The 23965-nt window shown below is 44.4% G+C and overlaps 1 pseudogene; it reads right to left on the bottom strand.

Moving 5' to 3' along the window:
• Positions 1-671: 671 nt before the first annotated feature.
• Positions 672-23965, bottom strand: part of LOC140210427 (uncharacterized) — a 41665-nt pseudogene continuing 18371 nt past the window's right edge.

Here is a 23965-nt window from a genome sequence, read left to right on the forward strand (position 1 = left end):
CTCACCCCTTCCCCTCCCCACTGTACCCCTCACCCCTCCCTCTCCTCCCCACTGTTCCCCTCAGCCCTCCACTGCCCCCACCTCTTTCCCTCTCCTCCCCCTCACCTCTCCCCTTCACCTCTCCCTCCCTTCCTCACCCCTTCCGCTTCCCCTCCGCTTCACCACTGTACCCCTCCTCCCTGTACCCCTCTCCCTTCACCCTGCCCCCTCCCCCATACCCCTCTGTGGCGCCTCTCCTCCCCCTTTACCACTACCTGCTCCCCTGTACCTCTGCACCCTCTCCTCAGTACCTTGCCCGTACCCCTACTCCCCATCCAGTACCTCCATGTACCCCTCCGTTCCCCACTCCCCTCGCCCTTCCCCCCACCCTTCCCCCTTCTCCCCGCCCTAGCCCTGCTTCATGTATGAAACAAGCAGAATTAGTGATCCTTTATACACATTTATTGAAATAATAATGTAAAAATGGAACATGTCAATTTCTTGGTGATGTGTTGAAGGTTTCGATCTCTTCTCTTTGGTGACAATGTTGAATAGATGGAACTCAGATCTGCAGTCATTTTGTTTTCAACAGACCAGCTTCAGTCTTGCTCTAGGGCACTCAAATCTTCATTTTCCTCACATTCCTTGTGTAAAAAAATAAATAAAATAAAAACAAAAATTCCTTGTGTTCATCAATTGAAGACATTACACGTGTCATTCGTATCTCTTGCCTCTTTTTTAGTTATTGATGGCTGAGATGAGCAGTCACTTGCTTTCCATTCCACTTGACCCAGTAAATTTTTGTAAGCGACAATCTCTTGTTCAAGCTGTGTCTTTACATTTAATAGTTTCTGATATTCGGTTGTGTGATGTTCATTCACTTTCTCCAGAAGCTTACTGCATTCGTTCTGTCTGAACAATTCTTTTTCCTTTTCTAACAGTGAGTTCTTCATTAGTTCTTCTTTTAATTTAACTTTACTTTACATTATTGTCGCCAACAATTGATACTAGAGCGTACAATCATCACAGCGATATTTGATTCTGTGCTTCACGCTCCCTGGAGCACAAATCGATAGTAAATATTAAAAATTTAAATTATAAATCATAAATAGAAAATAGAGGATGTATGGTAAGGTAGTGCAAAAAAACCGAGAGGCAGGTCCGGATATTTGGAGGGTATGGCACAGATCTGGGTCAGGATCCGTTCAATAGTCTTATCACAGTTGGAGAGAAGCTGTTCCCAAATCTGGCCGTACAAATCTTCAAGATCCTGAGCCTTCTCCCGGAGGGAAGAGGGATGAAAAGTGTGTTGGCTGGGTGGGTCGTGTCCTTGATTATCCTGGCAGCACTCCGGCGCGTGTGGTGTAAAATGAGTCCAAGGACGGAAGATTGTTTTGTGTGATGTGCTGGGCTGTGTTCACGATCTTCTGCAGATTATTCTGGTCGGACAGGACAACTTCCCTACCAGGTTGTGATGTACCCTAGAAGAATGCTTTCTCCGGTGCATCTATAAAAATTAGTGAGGGTTTTAGGGAACAGACCAATTTTCTTTAGTTTTCTCAGGAAGTAAAGGTGCTGGTGGGCCTTCTCGGCAGTGGGCTCTGTTTGGTTGGACCAAGTCAGGATATTTGTGATATTGACCCTGAGGAACTTCAAGCTTTTGACCTGTTCCACTTGCACACCACTGATGTGAATGGGGTCGTCCAGTCCGCTACTCCTTCTGAAGTCAGCAACCAATTCCTTCATCTTGCTGATGTTGAGGGATAGGTTATTGTCTTCGCACCATGCCACCAGGTTCTTAATTTCCTCTCTGTACTCAAACTCATCATTACCCGAGATACGGCCTACAATTGTGGTGTCGTCAGCAAACTTATATATTGAGTTCGATGGAAACTTGGCTACACAATCATGGGTGTACAGTGAGTACAGCAGGGGGCTGAGTACACAGCCTTGTGGGGCACCGGTGCTCAGAGTGATTGTAGAGGAGAGCTTGTCCCCTATTTTTACAGCCTGGGTCTTGTCTGTGAGGAAGTTGAAGATCCAGCTGCAGATCGGAGTGTTAAGGCCCAGGTTCCGGAGTTTAGCAATCAGTTTATTTGGAATGTTGGTATTAAAGGCAGAGCTGTAGTCAATGAAAAGGCGCCTTATGTATGTGTCTTTATTCTCCAGGTGTTCTAAGGAGGAATGTAGGGCCAAAAAGATGGCATCTGCCGTTGACCTGTTGCTCCAGTAGGTGAATTGCAAAGCGTCGAGGTTGACCACGATGGCTGTGGTTGATGTGTGCCATAACCAGTCGCTCGAAGCACTTCATAACAATTGATGTCAGAGCCACAGGTCAATAGTCATTCAGGCATGCCACCTTGCTCTTCTTCGGCACTGGGATTATCGTTGCCTTCTTAAAACACAAGGGGATCTTAGAGTGAAGCAAGGAGCAGTTGAAGATGTCAGCAAACACTCCAGCTAGCTCACCTACACAGGCCCAGAGAACCTGTTCCGGGACACCATCTGGGCCCGTCACCTTCCTTGAATTTATCTTCAGAAATACCTTTCTAACGTCCTCCTTGGTGACGATGAATCTCGATACCACCAGGTCCAGTTCATCCGGAGGGAGCGGGACGCTCCTCTTCTGTTCGAATTTTACGTAGAATACATTTAGTTCATCAGGAAGAGAAGCGCCACAGTTATTGATATTCCCAGCCTTTTCTTTGTGCCCAGTGATCTCATTTAGACCCTGCCATAGTCTACCGGCATCCCTCTGGTTAGCCTGGGCTTCCAATTTGACTCGATATTGCCTCTTGGCGCCCATAATGGCTTTCCAGAGTTCACGCCTGGATCCTGTGTAGCGACCGGTATCCCTGGACCTAAAACCTGCAGCTCTAGACTTTAAAAGAGACTTGACCTCATAATTCATCCAAGGTTTCCGGTTAGGGAATACCTGGATCGTCTTGCGAGACACACAGTCCTCTGTGCATTTCCAGATAAAGTCCGTGACAGCTGAGGCATACTCATCAAGGTTAAGCTGCCGAGTCCTTGAATACTAACTAGTCCACTGATTCAAAGAAATCACGGAGGACCTCATCCGTTTCCTCCGTCCAATGCGACACTACTTTTGACACCGTGACCTCCCGCTTCAGTTTCTGTTTGTAAGCCAGGAGGAGGAGCATGGCCTGATGGTCCGATTTTCTGAAGTGAGGTCGTGGGATGGAACGGTAGGCATCCTTGACAGCTGTGTAGCAGCGGTCAAGCATATTGGGGCCTCTAGTGGGGCAGAAGACATGTTGGTATAACTTTGGCAACGCCTTTCTGAGGTTGGCCTGGTTAAAGTCCCTGGCTGTAATGAGCAAAGCCTCTGGATACCTGGTCTCAAGTTCACTGATGTTGGCACACAGAATGTTCAGAGCACACTCCACGTCCGCTTATTCATTTATTTAGGATAGTATTCTAGTTTTTTCTTTGAATTTTCCAGTGCCCTACTGCTGGCTTCCTCAAACTTTTGTTTATATTTGTCCATGTTCTCTTTATTTCTCGTAGCAAACTGTTGATATTCAGCATGAATCTCTTTAAGAGCTTGTTCCACATCTGCCTTGTGTGTCGTTGCGGAAAAAGAACTAACACTCGGACACGGAGGGAGATCGCTTCAGAACGCCTTTATTGTAGCATGATATCGTGGAGAGCCCATCCTCATCAAAGCGGAGTTTGTGAGACTCTTTCTGACAATGGGTCATGCTCTTGTTTATATCCCAAGCATATGAGAGAAAAACACATCATCAGAAGGAGGAACTTCAATGGCAGTTCTGCTGAGTAGCAAAGTTGCAGGATATGTCCCCGAGCAGTTACACATTTACTTCAGTGTTAATTTCTCAAAAGAGTATATCAGACAGGCTAAACGAGTGTATCAGACATGTGATGATTCTTAGAACAACAAATAGAAACACAGTTATTTTAATCAGCCTGACTGAAAGGCACGTTGTCAGCAGCACAGCGTACATTAGTCACAGTAGACTTTGATTTTACATTTGAAGATCATACTAACCCTTCCTTGCTCAATACAGTGTCAGCTCTGGATATTTTCTTCCACAGTTCCCTCCTTGTTAATCTTTTAGGTTATCATTCCTTACTGGGGTATCTCCTCCTCCTCATAAGGGGGATCGTAAGCCTTGGGAAAGTGTCTTTCTCTCGCAGGTTACACCTTTTCTCCCCACCGGTGCTCTTGGCTAGCGGTGGCCCTTACTATTCGAGGCATCATAGGGATACTTTCAGACCTTCCCAGGGCCCTCTTTATTAACTGACTGCTGCACACCCTTAGTACTCCACACACACACACACACAACATCCTATGATATATGTGACTGCCACTATGATTATCCCATGTAGGATCCAGTCTCCCCAACTGGAAAACCATCCCTATATTCCATCGCACCAACTTGTTCCATTAGTAAAGTTTCTCATCTGGCTTTCTATTTCCTTCACCTTCGCCTTTTCCCATAAGTGCTGGTTCATGTTAGTAACGTTCTCGGGGACAGCAGGGATGTACGTACAACACTCTTTCCCTATGAGGACACAAGTGCCCTCTTTCTCGGCTAACAGGAAATCTAGGGCCATCCGATTCTGCAATACTGTCTGCCTGATGGCAGTCATTTCAGTGGTAATTGCATATATCTGGGACTGAGTGTCTTCCAGAGTGTCGGCAGTATTGTTAGCCAACTCCTCCAGGGTGGCTGCTAATTTAATTATCTCAGTAGCCGTCCGTCCCACCCCATAACTAGGACCCCCGCACACAACCGGAATCAACCCTACCAGACATATCAGCCCTCCCATCAAAGTCATTTTTTTGTTAGAGGTTTGGTGAGATGGTTTCAGATTTTGTTGGCTCCGTTTCTGGTGGATGATGCCATTTACATCTCACCGCATGGACCCAGTCTTCTTTTCCGTCTACCTTGAGGGCAGTTCCGGTGGTCAATAACACAGTAGGAGTTCTTCCACCTAGGAGAGAAAGAATTCTTGTCTAAGCTTTTTACATACACCTTATCTCCTGGGCAAAATGAGTGCATAGGGGTACTCCCTAGAGGGCCATGAGCCTGTCATGTTTTCTCATGCAGCTCAGAAGCTTGTTTACGTATGGCCTGTGCAAAGGCCAATGTTTGTTCATTTTTCCAGATCAGGGCCAATTTTTCCACACACACTGGGGACCTAACTTCTGTGGTCACTGGACGTCCCATGAGAGCCTCGTGGGGCGTCAATCCAGTAGACCGGATTTTCCTGTTCCGTAATGCATGTAATACTACAGGGAGAGCCTCTGGCCAGTGTAAATTATTATCCTGACACACCTTAGATGAGGCGTTCTTCAGCTCCCCATTTACCCTTTCCACTATTCCAGATTGAGGCTGGTAGGGAGTATGCAATTTCCACTGGAACCCCATGGCTTGCGCCAAGTCCTTTACTGTCTTTCCCGTGAAACGGGTACCCCGTCACTATTTATCCCCATGGGTATTCCATGTCTGGCTGTTATTTCCCTCCACAATATTTTCACTACTGTCCTAGTATCATCCCTTCAGGGCTCTCAGGGCAGTACAGCACTAGCACTTCAGAAAGACGTACTGGAACGCCTAATCCTCCTGGCCCAAAATAGAGGTAGGGTTCTGGGTGTACTCTCATCTTCTGGCCCTCATAAACGGACACCCTTTTTTGATAGTCGGGATCACCTTGTAAGGTGTACCATACTGTGCAATGCAATCGATTAGGATATTGCACCACTTGCAGCAGTGCCCGTACCACCTCTACAGGGGCAACGGCGTCAGATTGTCTAACTCCTGCTTCACACGGCTTATTTTTACAGTGAAACGGTTGCCAGACAGCTGCCAACAGTACAGTGTGGGTTCGGTTTTACTCTCAAACGTGTGGAGCAGTGAGACTAACTGATGGGTACGAGGCGAGGGTATGTCCATATACATGCCTTGAGGAGTGCAATAAATGGTAGTTCCCAGCTTGCAGAGTGCTTGTCTTCCCAGCAAAGGCAAAGGAATAGTTTCAAACACCATCACAGCTTCCTCTATAGTGTTGTCCCCCAGCGATAGGGTGACATTATTTGACAGAGGTTCTGATAAGAGGATCCTTGCTGCTCCCACGGTTACCACCCTGATATGAGTCAAGGGTAATCCCGGGGAGGGAGTACAGAGGTCAGTGTGGCTCTGGTATCCACCAAGGCTCGTAAATGAGTGTCTCCTATTCAAACTTTCCCTATAAATCAGGTCCTCAAGTCCTGGTAACATGCTTCTAAACTTTCTCTGTATTCTTGCAAATTTATTCGCATCTTTCCTGTAGGTAGATGACCAAAACTGCACACAATGCTCCAAATTAGGCCTTACCAACATCTGATACAGTCGACCTTCACTAATCTGACTACCTGTAATCCAGTTCCTTCGATAATCTAGTACTGATCCCCTCACCCCTTTACCCTTCCGCTCACCCTCCGCTCCCCCTTCCTGTCACCCTCCCCTCCCCCTCAACCCTACCCTCTTCCTCACCCATTCCCCTCCTCCTCACCCCTTCCCCTACCCTCCCCCTCCCCACTGTACCCCTCTCCCTTCACCCTGCCCCCTTCCTGTACCCCCTCCCTGTTCCTACTCCTCGCTCTCCTTGTACCTTCTCTCCCCACTGTACCCCTCCCCCTCCCCCTCCTCCCTTCACCCTGCCCCCTCCTCGTACCCCTCTCCTGCCCCTCCCTTCCCCTGTAGTTTCTCCTCCCTCCCCCATACCCCTCCCCTGTACCTCTGCACCCTCTCCTCAGTACCTCACCCGTACCCCTACTCCCCCGCTGAGTACTTCCCCTGTACCCCTCCCTTCCCCCCTCCCTAGTCCCACTTCATGTGTGAAACAAGCAGAATTAGTGATCTTTCATACACAGTTATTGAAATAATGCAGAAGTGGAAGATGTGGATTTCTCGGTGACGTGTTTAAGGTTCCGAGCTCTTCTTCTCAGTGAGAATGTTGAGCAGATGGAACTCGGTCATTTTGTGTTCAATAGACCAGCTTTAGTCTTGATCCAGGGCACTCAATTCTTCATTTTCCTCACATTCCTGGTGTTGAAAAAATTAAATATAAAATAAAAACAAAAATTCCTTGTGTTCATCAATTGAAGACATTACACGTGTCGTTCGTATCTCTTGCCTCTTTTTCAGTTATTGATGGCTGAGATGAGCAGTCACTTGCTTTCCATTCCACTTGACCCTGTAAATATTTGTAAATGCTAATCTCTTGTTCAAGCTGTGTCTTTATGTTTAATAGTTTCTAATATTCCCTTGTCTGATAGATAGTCTTTTTCTTCAGTTCCTCACTGTATTCTCTCTGTCTGAACAATTTGTTTTTCTTTTCTAACAGCAAGTTCTTCATTGGTTCATCTTTTAATTTTAGCTCATTTATTTCTTTATGATAGTATTCTAGTTCCTTCTTGACATTTTCCAGTGCCTTCGTGCTGCCTTCCTCAATCTTTTTTTTAAATTATTAATTTTTTATTGCAACACCAACAAATTACATTCAATACAACCAGTTGCCAATTACATTTTGTCTGTTTAACCCAGCCACCCCCCAACCTTCATCACCATGCCCCCTCCACCCCTCTCTCCCCCTATCCCTCTCCCCTCCACCAATCAACTGAATAGTAGTACATACACAGACAAAGCATTCTTATTTTAACAAAAGATCTTTTAAGTTAGATATCAAATTTGTCCACATTAAGATTGTGTTTGGTCGTGCATCATTTACTCTTGCTGATGAAAGTTCCAGGTAAGAAATGTCCAAAAAGCTCCGAAGCCAGTGAGTATTTGAATATCATGGGGAGGTTTCCAACGCTGGACTACAATCTTCTTAGCTGCAGTCAGGCCTGCCAGCCAGATTTTGCGTGTTTTTTCTGTAAGGGAAAGGTGGGAATCATCATTTAGAAGATGTACAGCAGGGTCCATTGGTAATTGTACCCCTGTTAGTTCTGTAAGAGTACTGATAACCTTCCCCACAAATCAAAAACCCCTGGACATCCCCATACAACATGTATAAAAGAGCCAATGGCTCCATGGGGCAAAATGAGCAATATGGGTCAGGAACCTGTCCCATTTGATGTCTAATTCTCGGTGTTTTTATGCTCTATGACAAAATTGCAAGTGTATATACCGATGATTTGGGTTTTTCGAAGCACGGGCAGCATTATCCCAAATCGCATTCTGGTCTAAGTCTTGTCCCAATTCCGATATGTCCCTATCCCAAGCTTTCATTCCCGATGTGGGCATATAATTCTGGGAGTTTAATTTATCATAGATTTATGACACTATCTGTCCTGGAGCACTCTGTACAGAACTTAAAATGGGATGGTCCTTTAAATCTGTCCCCAGGGAACGCCGTAGGCTTTACAAGCTGATCTTACTCGAAAATAGAAGAAAAGAGAATGTTTATCAATAGTATATCGAGATATCAGTTCTTGAAAGCTAAGGATAGTACTTGCCCCATTAATATCTTGACGTGTAGTAATACCTTTATCCTCCCAAGTTCTGTTAGTGAATGGTTTCCCCCCAGACAGAAAACGGTTATTGTTCCATAATGGAGATGATTTGCACCATACGTATTTAAATTTTAGGAATTTTTCCTGCTGCTCTAAACACTTGTAGTATATGGGTTAAAATTGGACCGCAATACAAATCATATTTTTTGGTAGACATACCTATAAGGAGAAAGTCCTTCAACCTTATTGGTGCTATTAGCTCTTGTTCTATATTTTTCCAGGACAAAACTTAATCCTCCTCCGTCCAATAGCTAAGACTTTTTAATACAAATGCCCCGTGATACAGTTTAAAATTTGGACATGCCAATCCCCCACTCGACTTTTTCAATTGTAGAGCTGACCATTTTATATTGGGTCTTTTACCATTCCAAACATAGCATTGTAGTAAGGAGTCCAGTTTTTGCCAATATCCTGCTGGAGGTGCAAGTGGGATCATTGGGCTGATAAAATTAATGCAGGGTAAGATGTTCATTTTAATGACCGATATACAGGCCGCGACTGATGCCGGCAGGTGTCTCCATCTATTAATATCATCTTCTATTTTTTTTCAGAATTAAAGAGTAATTTGTTTTAGCCACAGATGATAGGAAAGTATTAACTTTAATACTCAAGTAGAGGACTTCATTTGTAACTTTAATCTGGGGAGAGAGAGACACCTTACTTTTATCCGTATTAATCAGCATCAATGCTGATTTTAACAAATTAACTTTGTATCCTGAAAGAAATCCAAATTGCTCCAGTGTTTTTAAAACATAGGGGAGAGTTTGTTGAACATTTGCCATATAAACTAGCATGCTGTCCGCGTGAATTGATATTGAATGCAATGTTGTACCTATTGTAATAGGGGAGATCTGAGGAGAGTTTCTAATTAAATGTGCAAGCAGTTCAATAGATATAGTAAAAATTGAAGGAGACAAAGGGTCCCCTTGTCGTGTGCCCCGTCCTATGTCAAATAACTCTGAGAAACCTCCTCCCACACATACCCGGGCTGAAGGATTAGCCTACAGTGTTCGAATCATATTGATAAATTTATCGCCGAACTTAAATTCTTTTAGAACTCTCCAAAGAAATAGCCATTCAAGGCGATCGAATGCTCTTTCAGCATCTAGAAATAGCAGGCCACAGGCAGGCAGGATTTTATATGTTGCACTCAGTACGTGTAAGAGCCAACGAATATTATCAGATGTGAGACGCCCCTTGATAAAGCCCCTTTGATCTGGGCTAATTATTTTCCCAACTACTGTCTCATTTACTGGCTAAGACTTTGGAAAATATTCTGAGGTCCGCACTTATCAAGGAGATTGGACGGTAATTGGCACACTGCAAGGGGTCCTTACCGGGCTTAGGTATAACTGTGATCCCAGCTGTGTTTAGATCTCTATGGAAAGCGCCATTTCCAAAAGCATAATTTAATGTTTCTAACCATACTGGTCCAAGAATATCCCAAAGTGCTGGGTAAAGTTCCACAGGTATGCCATCTATGCCTGGCGTACGGCCCTTATTTGTAGCTTTAACTGCTTTGAGTAGCTCATTCAGCGTAATAGGAGAGTCTAGAGTTTTGGTGTCCTCTAATGACAATGTAGGGAGATCTAATCCACTAAAAATATTTGTGAAGTCATTCTCAGAAGGAACTGAGCCAATTGTATACAATTCTTTAAAGTAATTCTTGAATGTCTCTTTTATTTCCTCTGTTGAAGATACTACCCCACGTTTAGCACATCTAATCGCTGGTATAGACTTTTTAGTTTCCTGTTGTTTGAGCGTTAGAGCAAAAAGATGGCTCAGTCTGCTGCCTTCTGTGTAATACTTATGTTTGGTTATATGGATCATATATTCTGCCCTGCTTCTGCTTGTTTTGTTTTGAGCTCGTTTTCTTTTGTTATGGTGTATATCCTTTTGAGATCATTTTCCAAAACCTTACATTCTTCTTCTAAGGTGGAAATCTTTTGAAGCCGGCTTTTATGTAGGTAAGAACTGAACCATATAGCATTTTTTCGTAAGAAACCCTTGATGGAGGCCCAAATCACTGTCACATCTGAGACACTTTTTATTTACATTTATAAATTCTGTCAGTTTTCTTCTCAGTTGCAACAGAACATAGAAACATAGAAAATAGGTGCAGGAGTAGGTCATTCGGCCCTTCGAGCCTGCACCACCATTCAGTATGATCAGGGGTGATCATCCAACTCAGGACCCTGTACCAGCCTTCCCTCCATACCCCCTGATCCCTTTAGCCACAAGGGCCATATCTAACTCCCTCTTAATTATAGCCAGTGAACTGGCCTCAACTGTTTCCTGTGGCAGAGAATTTCACAGATTCACCACTCTCCGTGTGAAGAAGTTTTCCCTCATCTCGGTCCTAAAAGACTTCCCCTTTATCCTCAAACTGTGACCCCTCGTTCTGGACTCCCCCAACATCGGGAACAATCTTCCTGCATCTAGCCTGTCCAATCCCTTTAGGATTTTATACATTTCAATAAGAACCCCCCAATCTTCTAAATTCCAACGAGTATAAGCCCAGTTCATTCAGTTTTCATCATATGAAAGTCCTACCATCCCAGGAATCAATCTGGGGAACCTTCTTTGTACTCCCTCTATGGCAAGGATGTCTTTCCTCAGATTAGGGGACCAAAACTGCACACAATACTCCAGGTGTGGTCTCACCAAGGCCTTATACAACTGCAGTAGTACTTCCCTGCTCCTGTACTCGAATCTTCTTGCTATAAATGCCAGCATACCATTTGCCTTTTTCACTGCCTGCTGTACCTGCATGCCCACTTTCAATGACTGGTGTATAATGACACCCAGGTCTCGTTGCACCTCCCCTTTTCCTAATCGACCACCATTCAGATAATGATCTGTTTTTAAAAACGCAAACAACAGGAATTCTGCAGATGCTGGAAATTCAAGCAACACACATAAAAATTGCTGGTGAACGCAGCAGGCCAGGCAACATCTCTAGGAAGAGGTGCAGTCGACCTTTCAGGCTGAGACCCTTCGTCAGGACTAACTGAAGGAAGAGTGAGTAAGGGATTTGAAAGTTGGAGGGGGAGGGGGAGATCCAAAATGATAGGAGAAGACAGGAGGGGGAGGGATAGAGCCAAGAGCTGGACAGGTGATTGGCAAAGGGGATATGAGAGGATCATGGGACAGGAGGTCTGGGAAGAAAGACAAGGGGGGGGAGGGACCCAGAGGATGGGCAAGGGGTATATTCAGAGCAACAGAGGGAGAAAAAGGAGAGTGAGAGAAAGAATGTGTGCATAAAAATAAGTAACAGATGGGGTACGAGGGGGAGGTGGGGCATTAGCGGAAGTTAGAGAAGTCAATGTTCATGCCATCAGGTTGGAGGCTACCCAAACGGAATATAAGGTGTTGTTCCTCCAACCTGAGTGTGGCTTCATCTTTACAGTAGAGGAGGCCGTGGATAGACATGTCAGAATGGGAATGGGATTTGGAATTAAAATGTGTGGCCACTGGGAGATCCTGCTTTCTCTGGCAGACAGAGCGTAGGTGTTCAGCAAAGCGGTCTCCCAGTCTGCGTCGGGTCTCGCCAATATATAAAAGGCCACATTGGGAGCACCGGGCTTCTCTAACTTCTGCTAATGCCCCACCTCCCCCTCGTACCCCATCTGTTACTTATTTTTATACACACATTCTTTCTCTCACTCTCCTTTTTCTCCCTCTGTCCCTCTGAATATACCCCTTGCCCATCCTCTGGGTCACCCCCCGCCCCTTGTCTTTCTTCCCGGACCTCCTGTCCCATGATCCTCTCGTATCCCTTTTGCCTATCACCTGTCCAGCTCTTGGCTCCATCCCTCCCCCGCCTGTCTTCTCCTATTATTTTGGATCTCCCCCTCCCCCTCCCCCTCCAACTTTCAAATCCCTTACTCACTCTTCCTTCAGTTAGTCCTGACGAAGGGTCTCGGCCTGAAACGTCGACTGCACCTCTTCTTAATGATCTGTTTTCCTGTTTTTGCCACCAAAGTGGATAACCTCACATTTATCCACATTAAATTGCATCTGCCATGAACTTGCCCACTCACCTAACCACTCCAAGTCACCCTGCATCTTCTTAGCATCCTTCTCACAGCTAACACTGCCACCGAGCTTGGTGTCATCTGCAAACTTGGAGATGCTGCATTTAATTCCCTCATCCAAGTCATTAATATATATTGTAAACCACCGATGTTAGGCTAACCGGTCTATAATTCCCGGGTTTCTCTCTTCCTCCTTTTTTAAAAAGTGGGGTTACATTAGCCACCCTCCAATCCTCAGGAACTAGTCCAGAATCTAAAGAGTTTTGAAAAATTATCACTAATGCATTCATTATTTCTTGGGCTACTTCCTTAAGCACTCTGGGATGCAGACCATCTGGCCCTGGGGATTTATCTGCCTTTAATCCCTTCAATTTACCTAACACCACTTCCCTACTAACATATATTTCCCTCGGTTCCTCCATCTCACTGGACCCTCTGTTCCTTACTATTTCTGGAAGATTATTTATGTCCTCCTTAGTGAAGACAGAACCAAAGTAATTATTCAATTGGTCTGCCATGTCCTTGCTCCCCATAATCAATTCACCTGTTTCTGTCTGTATGGGACCTTCATTTGTCTTAACCAATCTTTTTATTTTCACATACCTATAAAAGCTTTTACAGTCAGTTTTTATGTTCCCTGCCAGTTTTCTCTCATAATCTTTTTTTTCCTTCCTAATTAAGCCCTTTGTCCTCCTCTGCTGAACTCTGAATTTCTCCCAGTCCTCAGGTGAGCCACTTTTTCTGGCTAATTTGTATGCTTCTTCTTTGGAATTGATACTATCCCTAATTTCCCTTGTCAGCCACGGGTACACTACCTTCCTTGATTTATTCTTTTGCCAAACTGGGATGAACAATTGTTGTAGTTCATCCATGCAATCTTTAAATGCTTGCCATTGCATATCCACCGTCAATCCTTTAAGTGTCATTTGCCAGTCTATCTTAGCTAATTCGCGTCTCATACCTTCAAAGTTACCCTTCTTTAAGTTCAGAACCTTTGTTTCTGAATTAACTATGTCACTCTCCATCTTAATGAAGAATTCCACCATATTATGGTCACTCTTACCCAAGGAGCCTCTCACGACAAAATTGCTAATTAACCCTTCCTCATTGCTCAATACCCAGTTTAGAATAGCCTGCTCTCTAGTTGGTTCCTCGACATGTTGGTTCAAAAAACCATCCCCCATACATTCCAAGAAATCCTCTTCCTTAGCACCCTTACCAATTTGGTTCACCCAATCTATATGTAGATTGAAGTCACCCATTATAACTGCTGTTCCTTTATTGCACACATTTCTAATTTCCTGTTTAATACAATCCCCAACCTCACCACTACTGTTAGGTGGCCTGTACACAACTCCCACCAGCATTTTCTGCCCCTTAGTGTTACGCAGCTCTACCCTCCCGGCTAATGTCCTTCCTTTCTATTGCGTTAATCTCCTCTCTAACCAGCAATGCTACCCCACCTCCTTTTCTTTCACGTCTATCCCTCCTGAATAGTGAATATCCCTGAATGTTGAGCTCCTATCCTTGGTCACCCTGGAGACATGTCTCTGTGATCCCAACTATATCATATTCATTAATAACAATCTGCACTTTTAATTCATCCACCTTGTTACGAATGCTCCTTGCATTGACACACAAAGCCTTCAGGCTTGCTTTTACAACTCTCTTAGTCCTTATACAATTATGCTGAAAGTGGCCCCTTTTGATTTTTGCCCTGGATTTGCTGGCCTGCCACCTTTACTTTTCACCTTACTACTTTGTGCTTTTACCCTCATTTTACACCCCTCTGTCTCACTGCATTGGTTACCATCCCCCCGTTGTGAACTAACCTCCTCTCGCCTAGTCTCTTTAATTTGATTCCCACTCCCCAACCATTCTAGTTTAAAGTCACCTCAGTAGCCCTCGCTAATCTCCCCGCCGGGATATTGATCCCCCTAGGATTCAAGTATAACTCGTCCTTTTTGTACAGGTCACACCTGCACCAAAAGAGGTCCCAATGATCCAAAAACTTGAATCCCTGCCCCCTGCTCCAATCCCTCAGCCACGCATTTATCCTCCACCTCATTGCATACCTACTCTCACTGTCGCGTGGCACAGGCAGTAATTTGCGGTCCTTTTTCTCGACTCCTTTCCTAACTCCTTATATTCTCCTTTCAGGACCTCTTCTCTTTTCCTACCTATGTCATTGGTACCTATATGTACCACGACCTCTGGCTCCTCACCCTCCCACTTCAGGATATCTTGGACACGATCAGAAATATCCCGGACCCTGGCACCAAGGAGGCAAACTACCATCCGGTCGCTGGACTGCGTCTACAGAATCGCCTATCTGACCCCCTTACTATCAAGTCCCCTATCACAACTGCCCTCCCCTTCCTTTCCCTACTCTTCTGAGCTGCAGGGCCGGACTCTGTGCCGGAGGCATGGCCACTGTCACTTCCCCCAGGTAAGCTGTCCCCCCCAACAGTACTCAAACAAGAGTACCTATTGGGGTGTATGGGGTGTCAGGGAAGGGTAGCACCTCTGGTGGGGGAACATGTCGCGTCCTTTTCAGGGCGGTTAGTCCACCTTTGGTCTCAGCTGGCACTCAGCTCTTACCTGTGGCTCCCCGTAGCTGTTTGCATGCGACAGCGGCCACACCCCGGGCAACGGCTTCGACAAGCCGGCTAAACCAGGTGAGGGTAGCCTACAGGTCTAAAACCCTCGGTGTGATAGGGAGTTGTCTATCCCAGCATGTGAAGACAGACTCCGGCGGATTGAGCGGACGAGACCAATGGAAGGTCCAACGGTCAAGAAGGCGGTCTCTGCAAGCGTTGTGGAACGTGTAGAGCAGGACAAGACACAGAAGACATCCTGATCATCCACTGCGCCTAGTCCCATCTCCAGCTGTCTAGACTCTGTCTTGCCACTGGATCCAGATGGGAATTGGGAAGAGAGAGTGAGGCTGACGCTGCGCAACTCTCCCTCACTTAAATCCAAGTCACACGCTAGTCTCGACACCATCATAATGGTGTCGAGGTCCTCATCGACATCAGTGATGGACGAACAACCTATTGTCAAGGGGCACAGCCACTGGGGTACTCTCTATTACCTGACTCTTCCCCTTCCCCCTCCTAACCGTGACCCACTGGTCTGCCTCCCGTGGCCCTGGTGTGACCACCTGCCTGTAACTCCTCTCTATCAACTCCTCACTCTCCCTGACCAGACGAAGGTCATCGAGCTGCAGCTCCAGTTCCCTAACGCGGTCCCTTAGGAGCTGCATCACGGCACACCTGGCGCAGATGTGGATGTCCGGGAGGCTTGGAGACTCCAGGGCCTGCCACATCTAGCACCGAGAACAACAAACTGCCCTCACACTCATACTGCTCCCGGCTCACTCCACCGCCCGCAAACTACGCTGCCCGCTGTATAAGGCTCTGTTCCTTTTAAATCTTCTGCGCTTCACTGCCCGACATCACACGCCTGCGCAGTCCCGCCTCTCTGAACGCCGATGGGAAAAAAACGAAAAATTCAAAAATGGTTTCCTCCGCCCTCCCGCTCCGATTCTCAGACTTCCTTCTTCGAATTAAACCCGAAGCAGGACTTCGTCGTTTTTTTAGAAGGGTGGAGTTAAACCTCTACCTAGTAGCCTTATTTTTAATTTTGCCATAATTAAAAGTAGATATGACAGGGTTGTGATCAGATAGATGTCTGGGCAAAAATTCTATTGAGTGTACTAAAGGCGGCAGACTGGAGGATATAAGAATGTAATCTAACCAAGAGGAAGTTTTATGTCTTGTGGAGAAGAAGGTATTGTCTTTAGCAGATGGATTATGCACCCGCCACACATCAGTTAAATTTAAATCTGTTAGGAAAAGGTTAAGTGCTTTGGAAGCAGATTCTTGGGAGCTTGATATAGTTGAGGAAGATTTATGGAGGTTAATGTTTACCAAAGCATTCATGTCCGAACCAACATGTAGTTGGTAGTCACTTAACTTCAGTAATTGTGAGGTAATTGAGGGAAAAAATTCAACCTCGAATATAGTTGGGGTATATAGGCTGATGAATGCAACTTTTTTATCCTGAATGGATGTGCAGCAAAAAGCTAGACGTCTTTTATTGTCGGCGCCCGTCCTTTCAATTGATACATTAATATTACGTCTCATTACTATCATAACTCCTTTCGTACGAGTACCATCAGCTGATGCCACAACAGGGTAATAAAAACAGTTTTGAACCCTGGGAATGTCATCAGGTTTAAGATGTGTTTCCTGTAACAGCGCAATATCTATTTCCTTTCTGTGAAAGAAATCTAAAACCTTTGAACGTTTGTAGGGAGAGTTTAATCCTCTAACATTAAATGATACAATAGTAAGATTTTATAATTTATCTGTGTTGTTCATCTTCCCCGGATCTGTTGTTGTAAGTTGGTGGTGGAGCCCTGAGTTACCCCCTTCCCACCCCCCCCTCATCACCCCTCCCATCCCCCCTCCCATCCCCCCTTCCCCCCTCCTCCCATCACCCCTTCCCACCCCCCCATCACCCCTCCAACCCCCCCTTCCATCCCCCCTCCCACCACCCCTCCCATTCAACCCTTTGCTTTGTAACATCTATGAGTGTCACTTAGCAATGTCAGACACTGCACTGACATCAACCGCCCCCTTTCCAGCACCAACAAATTAGAAAGGAAAAGCAGTTCTCATAGACAATTATATCAACGAGACAAGAAAAAAGAAACCTGGGCAAACCCGTTAACTTATATAAGTAAAACCGCTTCCGTCTCAAATACAGTATAACACATAATCAAAATCCCAACAGCTATCTTGCAAGAAATTGTCGCTTCAATAGACTGTCGCTTACCGATGGCGCCAATGACGTCTTATCTGGTGCCCAGGAATGTAAACAAGTCTACTGGAGACATAACATTTTAAAGTTAGTCAGAACAAACTGCTGTTTTTCAGCTTCATTCTTGATGAAGTATTACTTTTGGGTATATTGAATATTACCTTAAAACTCTGACCTGCAATAGTCAGAAACAAATTGGCCCCTTAATTAACTAAATACAAAGGTGCAACGAATGACTTTCCGATAAAAGAATAACCAGAAAACTTCACACCTAGAAGGTTAACTTGCCCGTGCTTGTTAGATTGTGCAGGCAGGCTAGTCTGAGCTCTTAATACAGTTCCATCTCCTCCCGAGGGGCGTGTGGACTTTGCCCAGTGTCTTCTTCCATATCTCCCAGCACCGATGATTTCAGAACTACTTTTGCTCCCTCTGCCAAGTTAAACGACATCTTTATGCCCTTGATATTCACTTTCAGAATCGCTGGGTATATGAGGAACGAGTCGATCCCCTTCTGTCGAAGTTTAGCGTGGATCTCCTTGTATCCCTGCCGTTCCTGCATCATGCCGGGGCTGTAATCGGCGAAGAACTGCAGCTGGGTGCCATCAGGGAGAGTAGGTTTGGCTTTCCTCGCACCCTCCAGGATAGCCTGCCAGTCGGTGTACCATAGAAGCTTAAAAATCATGGTCCATGGTCTTGAGGTGTTGTTGGAAAAGATCCTATATGCTCTGTCGATCTCCGATGGAGTGCTGTGGGAATTCTTGAGCACTGGAATCCAATCAAGCAGCATCTTCGGGAGGTAACCTCTTGGATCGTCGCCCTCAGCACCTGTCGGTAAGTTGACCAGCCGCACACTGTTTCTCCTGGATCTGTCCTCCAAGTCGTTTAACTTCTTCCATATCTTAGACACCTCCACGAGACAGGAGTTAGTAACTTTCTCATTCTTGCGTAAGCAAACCTGAATGTTGTCTATTGAAGACCGTGCTAAATTTTTTAGCGTGAATGTCCGCTTGCTCCTTTAACGACCGGAGAATGTTGCCATTCTCTGCCATATGCTTCTGTATGGGGTCGAGAGCCTTTTCCAGTGGCTCCTCTAGCATGTGGGCTACCGTTTCTTGCAGCGATTCCATCTCCGTTGCCATTGTTTGTTTAATTAGCATAGCTATTTCCTCGGATGAATCGCTAGCTTGGTGTCGTCTGCTGGTATCTCGTTTCCTGGTTGAATTTGGATCTTTTTTTGAAGCCATGTCTTTAGTTAGATCTTTCTCCAACTCAACATTGTATTAAGACCGTCTATGAGCCCTGAAGAACTTGAAAAAGGAGGGTTATACGTCAGCGCTCAGTGTTGTGTTGCCATCTTGCCTCGTACCTCACTGGATGTCCTTTTTTTTATAATTGTCCATATGCTCTTTATTTCTCCTAACAAACTGTTGATATTCAGCATGAATCTCTTTAAGAGCTTGTACCAGATCTGCCTTGTGTTTGTCTTTCTGTTCAAGGATTTGTATGTGCTCTACCTTCTTCTGCCAATCAATCAGTTGCTGATCACGCATGTCTTTCAACCGAGATAACTCTGTTTCCGTAACATGAAACTTTTGTTGAGATTCCTCCATTGCAAGATGGAAGATGACCTCGGCACGGCCGGTTTCGTCCTTCTCAAGGCCATCGTGAAGCCCCTGAAGTTGTTCGCCCGCCGTGTCTCAGTGGGTGAAACCGTTCCTCTGGGTCGGGGCTGATGGGTGTTTACTGAACCGTTAAGATGCGAGGTCGTTGAGGGCTGGTCAAAGCTTCCCTCAGATACTCACCATACCAGTATGGGGTATCGACAGCGTCCGTCTACTCTACCATTAAGATGCAAGGTCATTGAGGACTGGTACAAAGCTTCCCCGGACACTCACCGTACCGGTATGGCGTATCGACAGAGTTTGTCTACTCTACCGTTAAGATGTGAGGTCGTTGAGGACTGGTCAAAGCTTCCCTCATGCACACATTGCACTAGGCGGTATGGGGTATCGACAGCGTATCTTTATTTTTATCGGTTAAACGCTGAGGTTACAATTGCCCGGCCCCGTCCACCCAGTCCTGTTCAACAGTAAACAGCCAATGGCAAAAGCCAGTGGTTGGAGTTTTAAATCTCTAAATAGTATATCGCATGTGAAATTTAAAATCCACAATAAACTTCTGCAGAATACCCTAACAACACCTATAGCTAATTTAAAAAACAATATAAGACATTATGACATCGGAGTAGAACAGCATGTCGCTGGTGGCTGATGTAAACTTTTGCACAGGCTCTACGCCATATGTTACATCATAGCATACACAAACTAGTTGATGATGGAGTTTCTTTGTGTACTTCAAACAATGGCGACTGATCTGAGCGCATCATGTTGGAGTTAGAGCTAATGTTGAACAAGAGTTACTTTTATTAAAATTACTGCAAAGCAGGAAAGGGAGAAGACATCGGAGGAGATGGTGTGTATGACCATTCGACGAATTGAGGGTGAATTTTCTGTGTTTGTCTGGCCACTGAGATACATGGACGAAGCAAATATTCGAGTATTTTCGGATGTTGGCAGGTAGATTTAACGATTTGGTTCATCGTCTCCAAGCAATGCTACCAAGTGGACCAGTCGCAGTTGTTGCGGAGTGTTGTTTCATCAGCTGGTGTATATTTTGATATTTTGTTTGATATTATTCCTGTAGAGACCTGATGAATTGGATGTATGGTCTTGTGATGAGAATTGCCACACACACTTTTCCTCATCAGGCAGCTGGGGCTGTGTTGTGGCATAGATTGATACTAATCTGTTATTTCCTTGTCCTAGTAAACTATTTCAGCTTTTTCTGATGGAAAATGTTTCTTCCTAAATTTAAATTAAGGTTTTAACTTTTCTCATTGGGCTTCTGTTGACTTGAAACAAGAAGTATGTGATCAAATCTAGATTGTTGCCCAAATTGGTTTCATTGGTGTTTCTAGCAAATCTGAGCTACAAGAAGTCGTTGAGCTAAATAGGGCACAGGGTAGGTTGGCAGTGATGCTACTAGAACTGGAGGGGTTAAGAGATGAGGAATGAATAGATAGATCAAGGCACTTTTCTCTAGGGTACAGGAGGCTGAGATGTGACCTTTTATAGGTTTATAAAATCATGTTGGACGTAGGTAACATGAATAGTGATAGTCTTTCTCCCATGGTAGGGGAGTCGAAATACAGGGGAATGATTTAACGGAGACCCAAGTGGCAAGTTTTTCCACACAGCAATGGGTACTGGCCATTCCTGGTAACAAATTAGTTCAGTTTAATTTTTGAGATGTCCAGAAGTAGATGTTTTTTCAGTAAGTCAGAAATTGCACAAAAATCATGATGACCATAATTCTGTCCCAGTGCAATGCATCAAACGTGCAAGTACTGATAAGAAACAAAAATTACTATAAGTGAAGAGGGAAAACAATTTGCTCTACCATAATTAATTTGTTTTGTCAGTGGATGTGGTCCAGATGGAACTTACTGAGCTGTTAGACAAGATTCCTCACTGTAAGCTCATTCAGAATGTCAGAAGGCCTGAGATCCAGGAAAACTTGGCTTTGTGGTTTCAGAAATGTCTTGCCTACTGAAGGCAGAGGGTGATGGCGGATGAAGTGTATTCTACCTCAGGTCAGAATAGGCTGGGAACAGTTCCACCGGGAACTGTTCTGGGCCCCACTGCTCTTCGTGATTTTGGTATATCATTTGGATGAGGGTAGAAGGATAGGTTAATAGGTTTGCAGATGATAGGAAGGTTGGTGGTATTGTGAATGGTGCGGAACATGGGTTCACAACCTGGGGTCCACGGACCCCTTGTTTAATGGTTTTGTTCCATGGCATATAAAAAAAAAATCAGTAACGCCTGATTTAGAAGGTTTCATAAGTTAACACGGGACATTGATAGGATGCAGAGCTGGGTGAGGAGTGGCAGAAGGTATTCAGTCCAGAACAATGTGAAGTGGTACGCTTTGGAAGATCGAAGTTGAAGGCAGCGTACAGGATTCTTAGCAGTGTGGTTAAACAGAGGTACCTTGGGGTCTACATCTACAGATCCCTCAACGTTGCTGAACACATTGAGAGGCTGGTTAAGAAGGTGCATGGTGTGTTGGCCTAAATTAGTCAGGGGATTGAGTTCAGGAGACATGAGCTAATACTGCAGCTCTCTGTTTAGACCACTTGTGGTGTATGGTGTCCAGTTCTGGTAGCCCCATAGGAAGAATGTGGGAACTTTGGAGAGGTACCGAGGAGACTTACCAGGAAGCTGTCTGGCTTGGAGAGAATGTCTTTTGAGGGCAGGTGAGTGAGTTTGGACTATTTGGAATGAGTGTGGATGAGAGGTGACATTATAGAGGTGTCTAAGATAAGAAGCATAGGTAGAGTGGACAGCCAGACTTTTTCCTAGGGCTGAAATGGCTTGTACAAGGTGGCATAATTTTAAGCTAATTAGAGGAAATTATAGGGGGATATCAGAGGTAAGTTTTTTGCACGGAGTGGTGGGTGCATGGAATGTACTACCAGTGATAGTGGTGGGTGCAGATACCTGAGCAACATTTAGGAAACTTTTAGGCACATGGCCTGTGGGTAGGGGGGTAGTTAGACTGGTGTTAGAGTAGGTTGGTCTGATATACAGGAGGTACAAGATGCTCCTTCTCTGCTCCAGCCTTCAGGTCCCTCTCGGGCTCTGGCATTATAATCCAATTTATACGGCAGTTGTCCACTTTGGAAGAAATGGTAAGTGAAGTTCACTTTTCAATTATTTTTTTTTATTAATCAGTTAATGAGAAGAATTGGAATCATTATAATCCAAATTGTGGATGTGCAAGTGATGGTTATTAATAGTATAGTAGTTCATAGTGCATTTTTACTAAATACATAAGAACTGAAGACTTGTAGTTAAAGTTAAGGAAGTGCTGGAATCTTTAGTTTGTGTTTTTTTTTTCCCCCTCATCTTAAAGTTGTGATTGGCTACGACAGAGAGAACAATTGATTTTCCAATTGATTACAAAAGATACCTTTTCTGAAACAAGGCAATGATTGATTCAGAATATTTGGTTTAATAGCCCATGTAGGAAGTGGAAAATTACAGCTCGTTGTCGTTCAACAGCCCACAGTGTCGATGATAAGTCAAAACGAGTTGTACTGCTGCTTTAGGTTAAATACATTAGCTGACAGTGCGTGTTGAAGAAAATGGATGCTCACAACTGCATCAGAGGAAAGGGTGGAAGTTAGTTATGTTGAGAGTGGTTTGAACACTCAGGTATTTAGGAGTAGTTTTTTTACAAGCTGTCCTTTCACCCGTGGGACATCGAATAGTTCTCAGATTGATGAAATGAGTGTTCCCTTTCCACACTACCAGGCAAAGTCACGTGCTGCACTGACCTAGTGCTCTGAGACCAAATCCACAGACACATCTCATTGCACGTTGGCAGTATATTAGAAGTCTTGTTAAAATGCTGCTGCTGCGACAGCTGGTGCTGTTCTGAACTTTGGAATTAGGAATATTATTGGGTACAGTTCAGGAAACTTTACCCCTCATTCAGCTATTCAGAGTGGAACCTGAAAATACACAACACTGAAACAGTGAGAGTGTGAACACTGAAGGTAATGATTTCTCATCCAGTAATTGATGAGTGCTCTTTATATAGTGATATGTTATCAATAAATGACATAATTTGATTAAAACTAACCTTAAAAGGATTTTAAATATGAGTAGTGAGTAAGCTACTTTCAGAAATGCTCTGAAAGTTGAAGCTTCCAGCAATAGTGTTCTGAGTATTTATATTCTTGTTTTAATCTGGCCCAGTTGTTTCATTCTTTTACTTTAATTATTTTTCATTCAGTGATTTTTGACACTGATTGTTGGCAAGAAATAAGCAGTAAGACGATTCAGAACCGTTTTGCTCACTGTGGTTTCAAGCATTCAGGCTTGGAGATGCCAGAAAGGAGGAGGAGTGAAAATGAAACTACTTCAACAAGTTAGGAGCTACAAGGAAATTGAGGTATTAACAATCATCTTCAATGTTACAGTGAAAATGAAGATTTGGAGGATGTGATTATTGATAGTATTGTATGAAGGCAGTCCTATTGCTTAAACTCCCTTTTGTGAAAACAGGAAATGTTGAAAGTTCACGGAATAGCCATAGAAGTGTACATATTATCATTTTCCTCAGAACCTTTAACTGAGTTTTGTCAGTTTTCAGCCAGGAATTTTATGTCTCAGTTTGTTACTTTGTGTTGATAATGAATCATCTGTATTGAATTTATGTACTTAAAGTGTTTGCTTTTAAGCTAAAGTTTATATTTTGTAAGAATGTAAGCAGAGTCCAAAATATGTATGATTTTAGAAAGCTGGCAAAGGGGTGCTTTAGTATTTTAGAGTAAGAAGGAATTACTGTGATTGCTGTGTACTGCAGGTTACTGTGATTGCTGTGTACTGCAGGTTCATTGGTATTTTGAATGAACCATAGGTGCAATGTTTCAACGTGAAGTGTCCAAGATATGCTTCTGCCAGTGATTGAAGGAGTTTTTGATCACAAAATAAGAATATGTTAG

The sequence above is a fragment of the Mobula birostris genome, chromosome 15, assembly GCF_030028105.1.
Source record: "Mobula birostris isolate sMobBir1 chromosome 15, sMobBir1.hap1, whole genome shotgun sequence".
NCBI classification, from domain to species: Eukaryota; Metazoa; Chordata; class Chondrichthyes; order Myliobatiformes; family Myliobatidae; genus Mobula; species Mobula birostris.